At 34.3% G+C, this 18,682-nt stretch overlaps 1 long non-coding RNA gene across 2 annotated transcripts in view; it reads right to left on the minus strand.

Moving 5' to 3' along the window:
* LOC120245424 overlaps positions 1-18,682 on the minus strand; it is a 137,902-nt gene that overhangs the window by 51,805 nt on the left and 67,415 nt on the right. For both annotated transcript variants that reach the window (XR_005531779.1, XR_005531778.1), the window contains exons 4-5: positions 15,571-15,665; positions 10,685-10,764 (exon numbers count right to left, since the gene is read on the minus strand). This is a non-coding gene — a long non-coding RNA (uncharacterized LOC120245424). The remainder of the gene's footprint in view (positions 1-10,684; positions 10,765-15,570; positions 15,666-18,682) is intronic.

Below are 18,682 nucleotides of genomic sequence, written 5' to 3' on the forward strand. Positions count from 1 at the left end.
ATCAAGAAGATGTGGTTTATCTATACAATGGAATACTACATGGCAATGAGAAAGAATGAAATCTGGCCATGTGTAGCAACATGCGTGGAACTTGAGGGTGTTAATACTGAATGAAATAGGTCAGGCATAGGAGGACAGATACCATATGTTTTCACTCATGAGTGGAAGAGGAGAAACTTAACAGAGGACCACGGGGGAGAAGAAGGGGAAAAATAGTGGGGGAGAGGGAGGGAGGCAAACCATGAGAGACTCTTGAATGCCGAGAACAAACTGAGGTCTGACGGTGGTGGCAGGGTGTTGTGAGTCATTCTGAGCCCACTAGTCGAGAAAACTCCTGGTGAGGTTAAAGCAAGTTTGCACGGTCTCTTGCCAATCAGATGATGACCGATATCCACCCCCACTCAATTATTTCTGCTTGAGCACTGACCCCTAAGGTACCTTGTTGATCAATATCGGGAGTGACTTGTCCCCTTATTCTGGCCCTGGTATGATGATTGCACCTTGTGAAGGAACTTATTGTGGGAACTTCTTCTTTTGATTATGGGAACAGACATCGTGTCTTCAGAAGGTCCTGTTTCCCTCCATACTTTCCCTTGAGCTATGAACAGGCTAATGACCCTTACTCATAAAAGATTGATCTTTACATGTACAATTCTGTTTCTACCGTTGTGTTAGTCCAAGGTGTTCATACAGCTCAACATGTAAATCAACTAACCAAAATTGTCTTTCATGCCCTAACTATTCAAGAAATCATAAAAGTACAAAAGGGGGTGATAGGCATGGAGGAGGGCACTTTTTGGGATGAGCACTGGGTGTTATATGGAAACCAACTTGACAATAAACTATTTAAAAAAGAAAAAAAGAAAGAAAACGACAAGCTCTCAAAACTTAACCATCATACAGCAAATAGTTCTATAACCACTGGAGATATTGAATTTACCATGAAAAATTCCTGAAGTCTGCCAAACATTTAAAGAAAAATTAAAACCAATTTTCCACAATTTCTTGGAGAAAATAGAAGAGATTGGAATACCTCCCTACACGTTTGTGAAGCCAATATAACCTTCATACAGAAGCCAACAAAGAAGATATTTAAAATAGAAAAGAGAAAGAAAACTGATGACCAGTTTCTCTCATCAACATCTATACTAGTTTTCTTTTCCTTCCCCTCAGCACACAGAATCTTCTACAATTGATGCAGAAATGTGAAGGGTAAAACCATACCTTATTATCAAAAGATTGATTGTTTTGTTTCTCTTTCCTATTAAGAGGCTAAATATTGATATATTTCTCTGAAAGTAGAATATCAAAATTACCTATGAAACAAAAAGTTGAGGTGGTCACAGAAATGTTGGTCACCATCTCTCATTCTATAAACAGAAAATCATTAATCCAAGCAGGAGAAAAATTACCTTAAATCATATTGACTAATAACATAAAATGAAAACATTTTTCACTCGGGAAAATTTACTTTCAACCTCTCAGTTTGGTAAAATAACAGAAAAATCAACTTAAAATATTCAACAATTGTTAATCGTGTATGCTAAATATAACTAAGGAAACAAAAAAGAACCCAAACCTTCTGTAAGATGGAACAATGATAGCATATAATTGGCTTTTTACTTTCCTGCCTTGGCCCCTCATCATTGGCAACTAAAGTAGTTTATAGATGTTTAGATGCCCGTCACTTGTAACAGAGATTATGCACCTAAGAAATAATTAGTGTTGAGTAAATGAATTCCTACATGAAATAATGAATATATCCTAGCCGTGTTCACTGACTTACCCTTCAACGAATGCATTCTATAATCTTAATTGTCAAAAATTTACCTTTCATTCTCCAAGCATTTCTGAGTATTGAGTGACCTATCATTCCCCAAATATCTTCCTTTAACTATAATTTCTGATTTTGTTCTCTTTCTGAAAGTCTGTACTTTCCCTAAGATTGACCTTTGTCCATAGCTTTTGATCTGCATTTTCTAAATTTCACAAAACATTTGTGAAGGTGTGGAAAAATTTCAACCTTTTCTTGTCTTTGTCACTTTTGAAAATTTTATGCTGCACTTGAAATAACTCTTTTTAAAAAAATTTTTCTTATGTCTTTATTTTGAGAGACAGAGGCAGAGAGCTAGTGGGGGAGGTGCAGAGAGAGAGGTAGACAGAGAATCTGAAGCAGGTTCCAGGCTCCAAGCTGTCAGCACAGAGCCCAACGCAGGACTGGAACTCACAGACTGTGAGATCATGACCCAAGCCAAAATCGGATGCTTAACCATTTGAGCCACCCAGGCACCCTGAGAGAACTCTTGAAAAGTCTTCACTCAAAATGAAGGTACACAAACTAATTGAATTTGAAAATGAATGCCTTTATAAATATACTAGTCTTCACTGTGTTGCTTGAAACTTTTTCTGTTTATGCATGGTCAGGTCTTTCTGAGTAAAAATGACAGGTAATATAGGTTAAAGAGTAAGTGAAAGGCAAATAAATCTTGAACTTAAACTTACAGAGATCCAAAAAGAGGTACTGGTTTAAGGCTTCTTGAGCCATTTGTTTACATTCCAGAAAATAATTACCTCCTCCTTTCCTCAAGGAGGATTTATTTACATTAGACAGTTAAGCTCTCCTTTTCATGTTTGTTTGTTTGTTTGTTTGTTTGTTTTTGTGAGGAGAAGCAGCTGTGCAAGCTTCTCTGCATAAGAGTTGAGATTAATAACTTTGAGGTTCCTCTTACCTAGAACAAAGTGCCCTCTCTCAAGAGTGGATGAGATCTTCCCTCATCACATTGCCCTGAGTAGAAATCGGGGCATGAGGAGTCAGCTCTAATTATTTACTATGTTAGTAAATAATCAGTTGGATGGGTCTACTTCCAATACACAAACCTGTGTTTACTATAGAGACCAACAATCTACTGAGTGTTTCCTATACTGTGCAAAAGCTTTTAGTTTGAAGTAGTCCAATTTGTCTCTTTCTGCTTGTGTCTTTGGTGTCATATCCAAGAAATATCCTTTCTTAGATCAGTGTCATGAACATTTTCCCTTTGTTTCCTTCTAGGAGTTTTACATTTTCTTTTAAAAAATATTTTAATGTTTTATTTATTTCTGAGAGAGAGAGAGAGAGAGAGAGAGAGCATGAGCCGGGGAGGGTTAGAGAGAGAGGGAGACACAGAATCTGAAACAGGCTCCAGGCTCTGAGCTGTCAGCACAGAGCCCAACGCAGGGTTAGAACCCACAAACTGTGAGATCATGGCCTGACCCAAAATTGGATGCTTAACCAACTGAGCCATCCAGGTGCCCCTCATTTTCTTTTTCTTATATTTAAATATTTTATTCATTTTGAGTTGATTTTTGTGTATGATATAAGACAAAGGTCAAATGTCATTCTTTTGCATGCAGAAAGACTGGTATGCATGCCAATGTCTGCAAAACATTAGTGAAATAAATTAAAGAAGACAAACACATGGAAAAACAACACACGTTCATGGTCTAGAAGACTTAATATTGTTAAAATGTTCACATGACTCAAAGCAATGCAGATTCAATGCAATCCCTAATACAATTTCAATGACATTTCTTATAGAAAAAAAAGTTCTAAAAATTCACATGGAGTCCAAAAAGACCACAAAGAGCCAAACCAGTCTTGAGAGAGAAGATCAGAGCTGGAGGTGTCACACTCCCTATTTCAGAATATATTATAAAACAAGAGTAATTAAAGCAGTATGGTACTGGCACAAAAACAGACAAACAAATGGAACAGAAAAGAGAGCCTATAAATAAACCCATGCATATATGGCCAACTGGCCTCCAACAAAGTTTCCAGGAATACACAATAAGGAAAGAATATTATCTTGTTGCATATGGTTTTATAAAGCAATGGCTACTAGTATTTTAAAACATTTGTTAAAATGTAGTTTAATTCAAGATTTTTTTGTAAAATTAAAATTAAACTTCTGAAGACATGCGTGCCTTGAATCTTTCTATTATGCTATGTAATAATTATAATTTTCAACTTATTTAAATCACAATATAAAAAGCATCTATGTATAATTTGGATGCTGTTAAATGTCTGTTTTGGCAAAGATGTACCTAATCAAGCTCAGATTTTACATAGTCAAGAATGAATTTATTTATTTGTCATTAAAATAATTTTATCTCAAGAAAAATAAAGGGATACAAGACCTATTTGCTCAGCTAATCAGAGCATGAATAGCAATGATTATATGCAGCAATGCAGAAGAGATATTACTTCTAAATATTTACCTGGGAAGAAGGGGTAGAGAAAATATATTGTTCTTTATAAGTTAGAGAAATCATATCATTTATGGCCCTGGAGGATAGGGGATCTGAGCTATAGCACCAGAGCGTTTCGTTAACAGGTAATGAAATAAGTAGGGATGCTAGGCATGGAGATCGGTTTTGCTAAGCAGAATCCCTGTAAAGATGCTGCCTCCCATTCACTATGACTACAAATGCTGAATGAAATAATAATAATAAAAGTAATAACTATGTGAGGATTCCATGCAGGGGAACCAAATGTGGAGACGAGACTCACAAATGGAAATATGGGCCAAAATAAGACCCCCTGATTAACAACATCTAAGTGGTTTTGTTTTGTTTTGTTTTGTTACTAGACATGCTTTATGAAAAGTGCTGTAAAAAAAAATCATGTAGGCTGAAAGAAAACTACACCACACATAAATTCAGATCCTTAGAAGAAAATGAAGTAATAACAACAAAAAGTAAATGCCTAGATAATTGTAACATACTATTTTTCTCATTTAAATTGTTTAAAATATGTTTGTTTAAAACAAAAAATATAAAAGTGGTAAAAATTTTTAACATATGTAACATGTATGACAACTAAGTCAAATGTCAATTAAGGAAAGGATTAAAAAAGATATCATTATAAGGTTTCTATATTATAACCTATTATATATTATTATATATATTATAATGTAGTATATAATACATGTAAGACATATATTATAAAATAATTATATTATTATGACCTATATACACATCATGAAACAATAAGTAATTATGTCTGAAATAAACACCAGAAAAATAAAATATGTCCAAAGAGATAATATTTAAATTAAAAGAATACTAAAAATACTCAAATAGTCCAAAAAGGGGCAGGAAAAGGGGGGGAGGGAGTTGAAGAACAAAACTGAGAATGAACCTATAGAAACAAATACTAAATGAAACATCTAAATCTAATCTCATAAATAATTACAGTAAATTGTCTACCGACCAACTAAAAGGCAGAGATTAACGAGCACATTTAAAAAGCCTGACCCTGCCATACAAGTTACACACTTTTTATTTAAATACACAGATCAGTAAAAACAAATGCATGCAAAAAAGATGTATTGTGAACACAATAAGCCAAAGAAACCTGGAAGGGCTCTTTGAATATTAGCTTAAATGGACTTGAAGATAAAGAGTGTTCTTAGAGATAAATGACACTTTGACACTTTGAAATGATAAAGGGAAACATTCATTCATAAATACATAATTAGCATTTAAAGGAGACTTAAACATTGGGGCGCCTGGGTGGCTTAGTTGGTTAAGCGTCTGACTTTAGATTTCGGCTCAGGTCATGATCTCACATTCCTGAGTATGAGTCCCACATGTGGCTCTGCACTGGCAGTGTGGGGCCTGCTTGGGATTCTCTCTCTGTCCCCCCTTCTGCCCCTCTACAGCTTGCTCTCTCTTGCTCTCTCTCTTTCAAAGTAAATAAGCGTTAAAAAATACATTTAAAGGAAACTTAAAATATATGAAGCAAAAATTCACAGACTTAACTGGAAGCATAGTAGGAAATTTAAAATGTATATTTCAGCAATCACTAGAACAAATAGACAAAAACTTTAGTAAAGTCATGAACAATTTGAATGAATTTACCAAAAACCTTGATCTGATTGACATGTACAGAACAGAATGCTCCATCCAACAACTATAAGATGCAGATTTTTTTTTTAAGTGCACATGATACATTCACAATGACAGGACGTTTTCTAGGCTAAAAATGACTCCCAAATACATTAAAAAATATTAAGATCATATATAGTGTATTATCTGACCACAAGGGAAATAAATTGAAAAGAAATCATAGTTATTTTTGAAACCTTGAATGTGTAGAAATTAAACAATTCACATCTAAATAATTAATGCTTCACAGATTAAATTACAGGAAGAATAAAATATAGTTATAATTGAAGGATAATGGGAGTGTAATATATGAAAATTTATACAATACTACTAAGGCAGTTCTTTTTTTAAATGTTTTAAACAATTATTTAATTTTGAGAGAGAGAGAGAGAGAGAGAGAAGCAAAGCATGAATGGGGGAGGGAGAGAGAAGGAAACAGAATCTGAAGTAGGCTCCAGGCTCTGAGCTGTTAGCACAGAGCCTGACAGGGAGCTTGAACTCAAGTACCACAGGATCATGACCTGAGCCAAAGTAGGACACCCAATAGACTGAGCCACCCAGGCACCGCCCCCCAATGCAGTTCTTAACTGAAAACATACAGCTTTTAAAATCTAAAATAGAAATGAAGAAAACATTAAAACAGTTACCTAATATCCAATCTTAAAAAGACAGAAAAAGATAATGAATAATACCAAAGTAGGTAGAGTGAGCAATAGAAATGAGCACAGATAATAGAGAAATTCAGCAAAATCAATATTTTATTCTTTCAAAAGAGACTGCATACATATTAAATGAATAATAAAAATATTATGTTAACTCTGTGACAAGAAACTTAAAAATCATAAGAAATTTGTCAATATCTTCATAAACATAATTTACCAAAACTGCCAGGAAAAAAAAAAAAACTACAAAAACTGCATAACTCTAAGTAGGATTGCCATTTATTCAATGTGCTAGTATTTATAGTTGCCTTCTAAACATTTTAAACTGCTGACCCACCATCCTAACTGGCTAAAAGGCACAGTTACTCCTTTCTCTGTATGAAGGTATTTTTCTATCACTCAGTTATGCCTCACTCTGATGCTCATGAGTGTTCTCCTTTCACACTTAAAATTAAATTTCATTTCTTTCCTTCGGTGTTTATTTTCCACATTATTTTGTCCCAGTATCCCTTCTGACCATATTCCCTGGATGCTTCACTCTTAGGTAATTGTGTTCCAGTCCTACTGGCCTCCAATCTTCTTCAAGAAGACGTAAGGATGCTCTCTTTCCTGGACTTTTCTACAAGCTGTTGTCATATCTGAACCAAACTTTCCCCAAGTTCTCACATGCCATATTGCTTTTTCACATAGGCATTTTGTATAGGAGGGTAAAGCAGGAAAATGTACATAGCCTTGGTGCTACTCAGTTAATTTTCATAAAGCACATGTATCTCTGTGACTTTAGTAGACCTCAGATGCCTCTTCATGTCCCCTTTCAGTAATCATGCCACAAAAATAATCACTATTCTGACTTCCATCACAGTAGATCATTTTATTGTGTTTCCATATTATATAAATAAAACAATGTAGTATGAAAACTCCTCTGCTTAATTTCTCATACTGACTAGCTACTTTTAGCAGATTATATTTCAGTTACTTGGTATATTCTTCAAAATTCTTTGTTGTGTACTATATTTAGATAAACTTCCCTTATAGTTACCTAATGATCCATTTTTTTCTAGCCTTTTGCAATATCTACCTGTAAATCAATCTGTCTACCTATTTGCCTATATTTACAATATCTGCCTAGGACAGATATTTACTTATAACATAGTATCTAAAAAGTGCTTGAAATTAATAAAACTCATGCAAATTGGTGGAATGACTAAATAAATACCTATGATGCAAAATTATTTCTCAAAAAATCAATAAATGAATCAGTATTATGCAATTCTTCCCATTGGTCACTTCTGCATTAAATTTCTTCTAGTTTCTGGCATTCAATGATGCCTCAATTTGTTTTCAGTTTTAATATTAAATTTGTCTATCTTTTTTACTCAGGCAGGATTAAGAAGATGGGAATAGAGGTGCAGGAGTTCAAAATGAAGCTAATCTGGAGGTCCTAACATTTCTCTTGAGTATTTTTCTTATATCACCTTTTCTCTTTTGCCAACAATGAATACAAGACAAGTGTGTAGCAACTCTGACATGCTAAGACAAAAACGGTAAAGAGTTGTAAGGCACACATTGGTCTCTAACTGCTTATGTATAATAGGAACTTTCACAGATAAGTGAAGGAAGCATATTGAGTTAGTGAATTTCTGTAAGCACACATTCTGGAAAGATAATAGTTCCTGGATTTCAAGTTGCTAAAATTTAATTTTAATATGTGTTAGAATAGTGATTTTTAAAATACCTGTATCCTTGTTGTGATATTAAAGGAATGTTCAGGCAAAGGTAGAGTATGTATAAAACCACTTGTAAGAACAGAATAATGTACGTCATCTTCAATTATTCCATCAGCACATGTGAACCAAATTTAATGATGCATGAATAGTTGAGAATGAAGAAAAGTGTTTGTGTTCTTAGAAAGTTCTCATGCTGAATTCTACTGAAGCAGAAAGCCATAAGCAGTCACTAGTGATAGCCTTTATATTTTTAACCAGAAGATATTGACATTCCATGTAAGAATATCCTGTGATATAAAAATGTGATAAATCATAGCACTAAGAAATAAGAAAGGAATGAAGAAAAACTTCCAGTGTATAACTGAAAGAACAGTCTCATTCAGTTTTTAAAGAAACATGAATTATGACCCCAAGTTTCCCTAAATAGTTCTGTAAAAGATATTTCCCCTTTTAAATATGCATTAGCTTTTACAAATTTCTCAATGATGGTAAGTGAAAAGTATCTTTGGAAGGTGAAAAATAATGCAAAGTACTTAAGTAAATATTTAAAATAACAACTAAGGAGCTAGAAATTAAGAAAACAAACCTCGGCTCTGGAGTCTATTCATGTTGCCCTTCACTGCAGAGCGTATAGCATACTGCAGAATAATGAAACTTGACTTTAAAAACAATGTGATCCATCTACTTATGAGATAATATACTTATTACTTTCACTAGTTTTTTTTTTTCCCTTAAATTTTAGATTTTAATCCCTCCAGTACTGAAACTTGGGTCTTCATCCAAGAGTAAAGAGACTTGTAGCTGTTGTTTGTCCTGGACTATTTGCTTTTAGTTCTAACACTCATGTACAACTGGGCAGTTGAGGAGATTAAAAAGTTAGAATATTGTTTGAGAGAATGTTATGCACTGTCTGCAGGAAGAATAACAACTTTAAACTCTTTAAAGTTTACAAATGTTAACTTCTATCTCCGGAGGTAATCCTGGTCCCATTATATATTCCTGGACTTCTAAATTGAGCAACATCTTATTTACTTTTGATGTTAGAAATAAAGTATTTCTTGCCTTTAGCAATAATAAAATCGTTACAGAGAATGTTACATCCCACAGACTCAAAGCAGCATTCGAAACATAATTCTTTTAACCATGATCTAGTGCCCATAGCACTTGAAAAATTTTTAGAACTCATATATAAATTGTGCTAAAAAATAAATGGGAAGGAACAGAAAAAAAGGTTTGGACTCTTTTTGTAGGTTTTGTATAATGTTTCTGCATTTAGAAAGCTATATGGTACAACAGTGAAGACCTAACAAAACTTTGTTATTAAATGCTTTGGTGTACCCATCACTCTATTAAAAAACAAGCAAAATTAGTAAGAATGGCAACATCCATGACTTCACAGGCCAAATAAAAACCAAAGAACAGAAACAGAATGCTATTTATAAGAGACCAATTTCTAACCAGACTGAAACTCCCATGTAGTCTAAAACACCTGGATGCTAGATAATAATAATAAAAAAATTGAATAGCTTCCCAAATGAAGTGTTGCATTATATTTTGGGAGAGGAAAAGAATTTCCTAAATCCATGAATAGATTACAAGTGGCTGAAAAACTATTCCTTTAGCTTTGGGATCAGTAAAAGTTTGGGGGGCAACCAGGAACATACTCCACTCCAACACAGACTGTTCACATTTTATGGGCACAATATCATTCTTTAACCAAAGTATACTTTCCTAATTTTATTGTGTTAATGTCAGCCACAGGATGAAAATATTTGGGAAGTAAGGTATTAACCTTTCCATGAGCTTTCATAGGAAAAAGATTCCACATGAATGAAGAGACCTAAAAAAAGATCCATGAATGGAAGAAATCTTATATTATGATCATTAATTGTAGCATTGCATATCAGTGGGGGATATGCAAAAATTCAAAAATGAGTCAACAATTGGTTATTTAAAGGAGCATGAAAGAAATTAGATAGCTACATTATACTCATGTTAAAAATCAATTCTAGGTAGATTCAATACTTAAAATGAAAGGCAAACTATAAAAATACAGAAAATAATATAGATAAATAAATTTATAATTTTGGGAGAGGAAAAGAATTTCCTAAAGAATATATAAGAAAATCTGTAGGCAAATTAAAAAGGAAAAGGATGATAATTATTACATTAATAGAAATAATATGTGTTTATAACAAACACTACAGAGATTGAATGAGAAGTTGAACTGAAGGAAATCCAGTGGGAGCTAAGGAAAGAGTTGCCTCAGGAACTGCATGCTTCCCTTCTTTGTATTGCTGTCATTTGATCTTTGATATATTTGGGGTGTCTCATGCTGTAGTGCTGATTAGATCTGCTACGTAGTCTTACCTTGATTTTTTGCCACTGCGATCTAATCCTTCTGGCACTTTGACACTTCTGCCCTCTACTCTAGGCCAGGATATAACATCCTTGAGGTAATAAGCAGGAAAAAGAAAATGTGGAATTAGTTGAGGCTGACAGATTTGCGTTTAGCTACAATATCTAGAAAATTAGGATTTCTGTGACTTTGCCAGTGTTAGATTCATTATAACTGTTCAGTGCTGAAGTGCAGTGGTTAAGCTAAATTCTCAGTGTTGTGAAAAATGCCTCTGGGGCAAATCTCAATTGCAGATCTGCCAGGTTTTCTCTCTGTGAGATTCTGAACTCCTATATATGACTGCCTTTGAACAAAATTTCTGTGCAGAAAGTAGATATTAAATCCCATGTTTTCATGAAAAGTACACTGATAAAAGTGTACCTTTTTAGGTATCATTTTGTGCTAGAAATTTTATATAAACCAATAAATCTATACCAACTCCTGACAAAACAAACTGAAAATGGGAAAGAAGCGTACAGAATATAATGTGTCTAATAATTGGAAGTCATGATGTTCTCATCAAGGTTATTTGACTAACACTTATGTTTTCTTTTCTTTTTTTAAGTTTATTTATTTATTTTGAGAGAAAGAGAGCACAAATGAGGGAAGAACGATGGGGGAGGGGAGAGAGAGAGAGAGAGAGAAATCCCAAGCACATTGCTAGCACAGAACTCATTGTGGGGTTCAAACTCATGAACCATGAGATCATGACCTGAGCTGAAATCAAGAGCTGGACACTTAACCAACAGAGCCACCCAGGTGCCCCAATGTTTTCAATAATATTGTGTTGTGTTCCAACATAGTTAGCTGTGAAGTACTTCATTTTTCAGATAAGAATTCAAATATAATTCAGACTTTACTACAATTATATATTATTAGAAAATATATACCAGCATGTCTGAGATATCCAGAAAAATGGTAATGTAGAGAATGACCTATAGCAAGATAAAGAGTAGCCTTGATCACAAGAACAAAGTTAAAGTTCTGTTTTTAAAATATCCATGCCTTTGAAGTTAAGCTTTATACAACAGTGTAATGAATTAGGGCAAGTGACAGTATTAGTTTACTATTTTATCTATACTGGGCTACAGTATTCTAGAAATACCCCTCTGTATATGTCTAAGAAAATGATTCTTGAACATCATTCTGCCTAGAATCGAAGGAAAAAGTTTATAAAAATGCATGTTCTGGTGCCCACCAGTCACGTGCCCTCACTTATTCACATAGCCTGAGGTGACTTCCACACAGCTGCCTTTTTAACAAGAACCCCAGGTGATTCTGACCTAAGGGGTAAGTAGAAAGAACTTTAAGACACGCTATTTTATATGGGGTACCTGGGTGACTCAGTCAGTTAAGTGGCTGACTTAAGCTCAGGTCATGATCTAGTGGTCCATAGGTTTGAGCCCTGTGTTGGGCTCTGTGCTGACAGCTCAGAGCCTGGAGCCTGCTCGGATTCTGTGTTTCCCTCTCTCTCTACCCCTCCCCCTCTTGCGCTCTGTGTCTCCCTCTCAAAAATAAATAAACTTAAAAATAAAAGAATCATTTTATAGCAGAAAAAAAAACAATAAAAAACATCTCAGTAGTTAATGTTTGCAAATTATTAGAGTAACCTTTGAAAACAAGGAATACATTATTTAAATTAATGAGTTGTTCAAATTTAATAAGGAAGTTGCCATATCTTCTTCAAAATGTGGATTTACATTAAAGTTTTCAAAACTTAAATTTCTCTCAAGACTTTGAAACAGAGAGGTGCTGGCAAAAAAAAAAAAGACTATAAGTATGTGTATATGTGTGTATAAAAATTTGAAAGAACACATATCAGTGCTGTTAAATTTTCAATAACTCATATCTTTGTAATAAGAAAAATCAAAGTTTTAAACTGTCTCTTGATTACAAAATTTGGTTTATTCTATGTATTGTATATTCTTCTTTCTGGACCCTCAGTAAAAATTTATAATGCACTTTTTTAAAAAAAATTTTTTAATGTTTTATTCATTTCTAGGAGAGAGAGAGAGAGAGAGCGTGAGCAGGGGAGGGTCAGAGAGAGAGGGAGTCACAGACTGAAACAGGCTCCAGGCTCTGAGCTGGCAGCACAGAGCCCGACGCGGGGCTCGAACCCACGAACTGCGGGATCATGACCTAAGCGAAAGTCGGACGCTTAACCGACTAAACCACCCAGGCGCCCCTATAATGCACTTTTAAATCATTTAGATTTATGGTTAAGAAATATTATTAGCATAATTCATAAACTAATGGTAATATTAATAATCATAATACATAAATTATCACAGCGGGGCATATCTGAGTCAAAATGCTAAATAACCAAAGATAAAGGGAACATCTTAATTTTTTCCACAAGAGAGGAGAAAAATGACACAATATATACAGAAGTATAAAGAAAATCATGAAAACTGCCTTTATAAAATACAGTTGAGATGACAATGTAAGCATGCTTTTAAAGTATTAAAAGTAAAACAAAGTGATCAATCTAGTATTTTACATGCAGTAAAAATATCCTTCAAAGATGAAAGCTAAAAAGGACAAAATCAAATAGATAAAACTGAAAGGATACACTTTCTATAGATTAGCACTACCAGAAAGGATAGAAGGAATTCTTCTGGCTGAGAGGATTTAGCATAAGATGGAACTCCGGATCTGTAGCAAAAATAAGCAGCCTGACGGAAGGTAAATACTTGGGTGAATAAAAAAGAGTATGCATATGACAATGCACAGCAACTTAAACGTTACTAATATTTTAAAGCAAGAATACACTGTGCTTTTAATAGAATATTTAGATATAATAAAATACATGGCAGAGTAACTGCAAGGAGTTTTAGGGAAGAGACCACTATTAAAAGCTTATACAATTGAAAGACTCAATTTTTTCATGAATTAATATTATTTAAAAGTAAGGTATGACTAATTAAAAGGTATGTTTTAACCTCTATAAGAACCACAAAATATCACAAAGATAGATAGCTAAAAAATCAGTAGATAACATGAGATGGACTACTAATACAACTTTTTAAATGTTTATTTATTTTTGAGGGACAGAAAGGGCAGGGGAGGGACAGAAAGAGAGAGGGAGACACAGAAGCAGAAGCGGGCTCCAGGCTCTGAGCTGTCAGTACAGAGCCTGATGTGGGGCTTGAACCCACAGACCATGAGATCATGACCTGAGCCAAAGTTGGATGCTTAACTGACTGAGACACCCAGGCGTCCCAAAATGGACTACTAATAATACTCTTTTTACCTAGAACTAGGCTAGAAAGAAGGAACAAAGGAAAACAGAAGAAAATAAACAGAAAACAAATATTCTAATGGATTGCAAACACCAAAAATTTAATTAAATGTAAACATATTAAGTACATGGATTACAAAGGAAAATTTCTCAGAATGGATGAAAAAGAAAGCAAAGCTAACTATAGGTTAGTTATAAGGAACACATTTTAAATAGTAAAAATACCCAACTTGAAATTGAAAAGGATGAAAAGTCTTATATGCACTGCAAACATTAAACATAAAAAACTTAGTGTGGTTGCATTTATATTAGTTACAAGTATACTTCAATAAATATTATTAGCAGAAGTATATATGGATATTTCATAAAAAGCAAAAAAGGAAAAGTCATGAAAAAGACAAAAATAATAAATTTGTGTGCACCTGATAAGAGTTTAACAATACTTGAGGAAAAGAAAATGAGGGGAGAAGAGAGAAATAGACAAATCTGTATTCAAACCTAGGGATTTTAACATTCCCTTTTAGTAATTGCAAAGTACTGTGCACAAAAATCAGTAGGCAAATAGAAGTGATGTCTGACACTGATTTGACCTACTGATATTTAAAAAATACGGTTGCATCTAACAATAGCAGTTGAAGGTTTTTATACAAGAAAAATGAAAACCTAACTCTCTGGAAAGAGTCCTAAAACAACAGCAATATTTTAATAATAATAAACTTGGAAAGTGTCACATATCCAGCAGAAAATCTGTGATGCATTGATGTGATGGAATACTACTGAGCAGTAAAAGAAATGAAACATAGATATGCTTATAACAAAATGCATGATTTTCTTTCCTTCCTCTCTCCCTGTCTCTCTCTCTCCAGATAGATGATAGATAGATGAATAGATGATAGATAGATGGATAGGTGGATGGATGGATGGATGGATGGATGGATGGATGGATAGATAGATAGATAGATAGATAGATAGATAGATATAAGATAGATGATAGATAGACAGATACATAGATACATAGATAGAGGCAGACAACTCAGCACCATTTTCTGACTCCTGTATTCTCCTGAGATTTATGCATCTCAGAAATTCTGCCAACAGGGCTCAATGTAATATTCCATCAGTGGAAGCTAATCTTACATGATTGACAGGACGGAAGAGAAGCATACGCAAGCCTACCTCCATGAGCAGAACTACAAAATAGATCCAGCTTAGTTTTAGAGCCACTGAGTGCATTACAGGTCTTTTCCTCTTTCTCCTACAACCTCTTAAAGCTCTGAAAGAAAGAGTTGAACTTGGGAGGTGGAAGTGAGTTTCGTAACTTTTTTTTTTCCTTCAGACTTTCAGTAGTTTGTAAATACTGAATAACTTTTCAATATTACATCCCTTTCTGACTGAAGCAGTTAAAGTAGTCTCAGGTGTTTGTTTGTTTGTTTGTTTGCTTGTTTGGTTGGTTGGTTGGTTGAAACCTAACAGATACAAATCTAAAAATATATATATGTATTGACAAAATTTCTGTTGAGATACACTATTCAGACAAGAAATAAACTTGAAGAGTTTTATCAATTATGTACAGAGCAACCACAATCCAAATAAAAAGAAATAGAGTATTCCTCTTACCTGACAGACTTTCTTTATGTCTCTCTCTGGTCACTCATATTCTGCCAAATTTTGAATTATATACCATAGAATAACAACTCCAATTCTTGGGCTTCCTATAAATAAAATCAGTCAATACCAACCTAAGAGGAAGTCTAATTATTCTGAAAATATTTACATAGCAAGATAGTTACCTGTTTCTTGAAAGGTTGAAGGAATATACCAATACTTATTCTTTATTTCTGAACTAGGAAACACTGCTTAGTGGTATAAAAATGTTTCATTAAATGCAGAGTACCTTTGTGGCAGGGCTATGTTGTGTTTTGTCATCCTTATATGCAGTGAGATTCTGCAGGCTTAAATATAGGTGATGAATTATATTCTGGACCACCATATTACAAATGGGCATAAGATGTAAGTGTATGTACTCTGCTTCTCTTTACCTGACTCAGCCATCTTGTCCCTCAGGAAACACTTTACAGATAACAAATATTTTGTATTTCCATTCTGAAGGAGAAGGAAATTGAGCCATAGTGTATATTCCTTTTTGCCATGAAGCAGTTTATATCCCCTGATTGTAAGTTAAGAAAATGCTATATAATTAGAAATAGTATTTTTATTTTCCCCTATTTACTATGTAGGATTCATAATGAGTTGGTATTTGGAAATATCTTGATGAATTGCAGATAGTTAAATTTCAATGTTGAAAGGGAGAAAAGTCATGTTTATTGAAGATAATATATTTCAGGGACTGCAGTAGGTTATATTTCTCTCTTCTAGGACTACAGTTGTAATATTGAAATAATGATTTTAGGGGCGCCTGGGTGGCTTAGTCGGTTGAGCGTCCGACTTTCGCTTAGGTCATGATCTCGCGTTCGTGGGTTCGAGCCCCGCGTCGGGCTCTGTGCTGACTGCCAGCTCAGAGCCTGGAGCCTGTTTCGGAGTCTGTGTCTCCCTCTCTCTCTGACCCTCTCTCGCTCGCGCTGTCTCTCTTTCTCTCTCTCCTAGAAATAAATAAAAAAAAAAAAAAATTTTTTTGAAATAATGATTTTGACAAAATTCTCCAGCTTTGTTTAAAACTCAGACACAGGTTTTTATTGTATAGATAACATTTATTCTAATGCTGCTGTCAGCATTTACTGTACCAATTATTTTATTAATTCATAATAAATTTCACAGAAATATTTTATTAGAAGCATTCCTTCAACCTAGAAGGTATGCGTTTAATACATAATTCATAGTTTTAAACTTTTATTTTTATACACCGGTTTTTGCTTTATTAGAAATGGAATGAGAACACTAGTGTTTTCCCTAATGTGTCTGTGAAAAAGCTCTGTTCTAAATCCTACCATAACTGAGAAACAGAAGTTCCCAGAGGGGCATACAGAGGATTCTGGCTTTTCTAAAACCATTTCCAAGAAATAAGCCTAGAATAATATAAATTCTACTTCTTCCTGAGGATGCTTTGATGATTTTACATGTTTTCTATTCATGAAAGTATTGCATTAAGAAATAAACTGAAAAGAAGTATTAAAATGATTATAAAACTTATCTTAATATTCACATTCCCATTATTAACTAGAACAACTAATTCTCAAGCAACTCTTAGACTTGTAAGAGCCTACCAAATAAATGAATAGTGGAAGGCAGACCCAAGGTTGGTACAGAGTATTCTTTTATCAGAGTAAGCTGAGGGAGATGATCCTTCATAATATTTTAACCCTATGCTTTAACTAGTACAATACAGACAGAGATGAATACATCTACCTCATATTGTTATGCTTCAAGCATAAAGTCTAGAAGAATATTTCCAATGAAACTTAAGAATCCCAAGCATGTCTGCATTCTCAAATAAACATGGAATAGAACTGAGCTGACGATTATTAGCAAGTCTACAAAGATAACTCAGTTGAAAAACATTTAAGTATAATACCCAAACTATGTCCCACATGGATGGGATGTTGGCTTTCTACATTTTTCACATGTTGATTTGTGCTAAAAACTATATGTGAAAGAAGTTACGCTTTTTCTGATATTTTTTCTTTCTTTCTAAAGATAAACAACTTTCTTTGCATTTTTTTTTCTCTGGGTGGGGGTCAGTTTTTTTTTTTCTCTCCACTCATTTATCATTTTAGTGAGGGCACTGCTATCTGAGATCAGCACCTTTATTCAGGGATGCCTGTGTTGGGTTTGGAGCCGAGGTATTTCCTCCTGTCTTCTATATCTCTTGTTTCTTTCAAAGCAGAGTTCGTATCACCAGGTTTTAGTGATGAGAAAGTAGAATTCCACATCTTTTTTAAATGCCCGTTTATACTTCGTACTGCATGGCTCCATAACTTCCTATAATCTCTTTGACATCTCCCCATCCCCTAGGCACAGGTATTTTATCATTTTCTGGAAGGAGAAGTACCACTTGCAGCTTTTCCTCACATTCATTGTAGTCCCTCAGATGTGAAGTTTTAGCTTAGGCACTACTATATATGTGAGCTTGGGCAAATAATTCAACCTCAAAACAAGGTATTTTTGGTGGCTTCCTCTATGACCTGACTGTAGGGAATAGTTTTCAGAAAAGGAAATAAAGAAAAGGATTTGTAAATTTGACAGAAATTTTAAAAAATTGCAGGGGTGAGGAGGGGGCAAGATGGCAGAGAAGAAGAAGCTCCGTACTTGCACTCGCCCATACATCACACGGAAAAGATCTGAAGCCATTGGAAACCTTACAAAACCTGAGAGATTGGGAGAAAAAGGATGCAGAATCCACTGAGAAAGCCTTCTAACTGCTACCTCAAGAAACAAGCTAGAGTACACAAGGTTGAGAGTCCCAAATATCACTACGAATAGGAAAATAAAATAACCAAGGTCCCAACAAGAGAGACCAAGAGATACCATTCAAAAAAACACTCTCTGAAAGGATAGACCCCGGACAGTCAAAGAGTCTTCTTGGATATAGCAGTGCGCATAGATACAGAGAGCATTAACAGGTCTTTAAAACTAACAAGAGCCGGAAAGCTAACTAAAATGACGAAACGAAAGAGCTCTCCTCCAAAGAAACTCCAAGAAGAAATGACAGCTAATGATCTGCTCAAAACAGATATCAGCAGCATCACTGAATAAGATTTTAGAATAATAATGG

Source organism: Hyaena hyaena, unplaced genomic scaffold, assembly GCF_003009895.1.
Source record: "Hyaena hyaena isolate Hyena2069 unplaced genomic scaffold, ASM300989v1 scaffold_416, whole genome shotgun sequence".
In the NCBI taxonomy this organism is placed as follows: domain Eukaryota; kingdom Metazoa; phylum Chordata; class Mammalia; order Carnivora; family Hyaenidae; genus Hyaena; species Hyaena hyaena.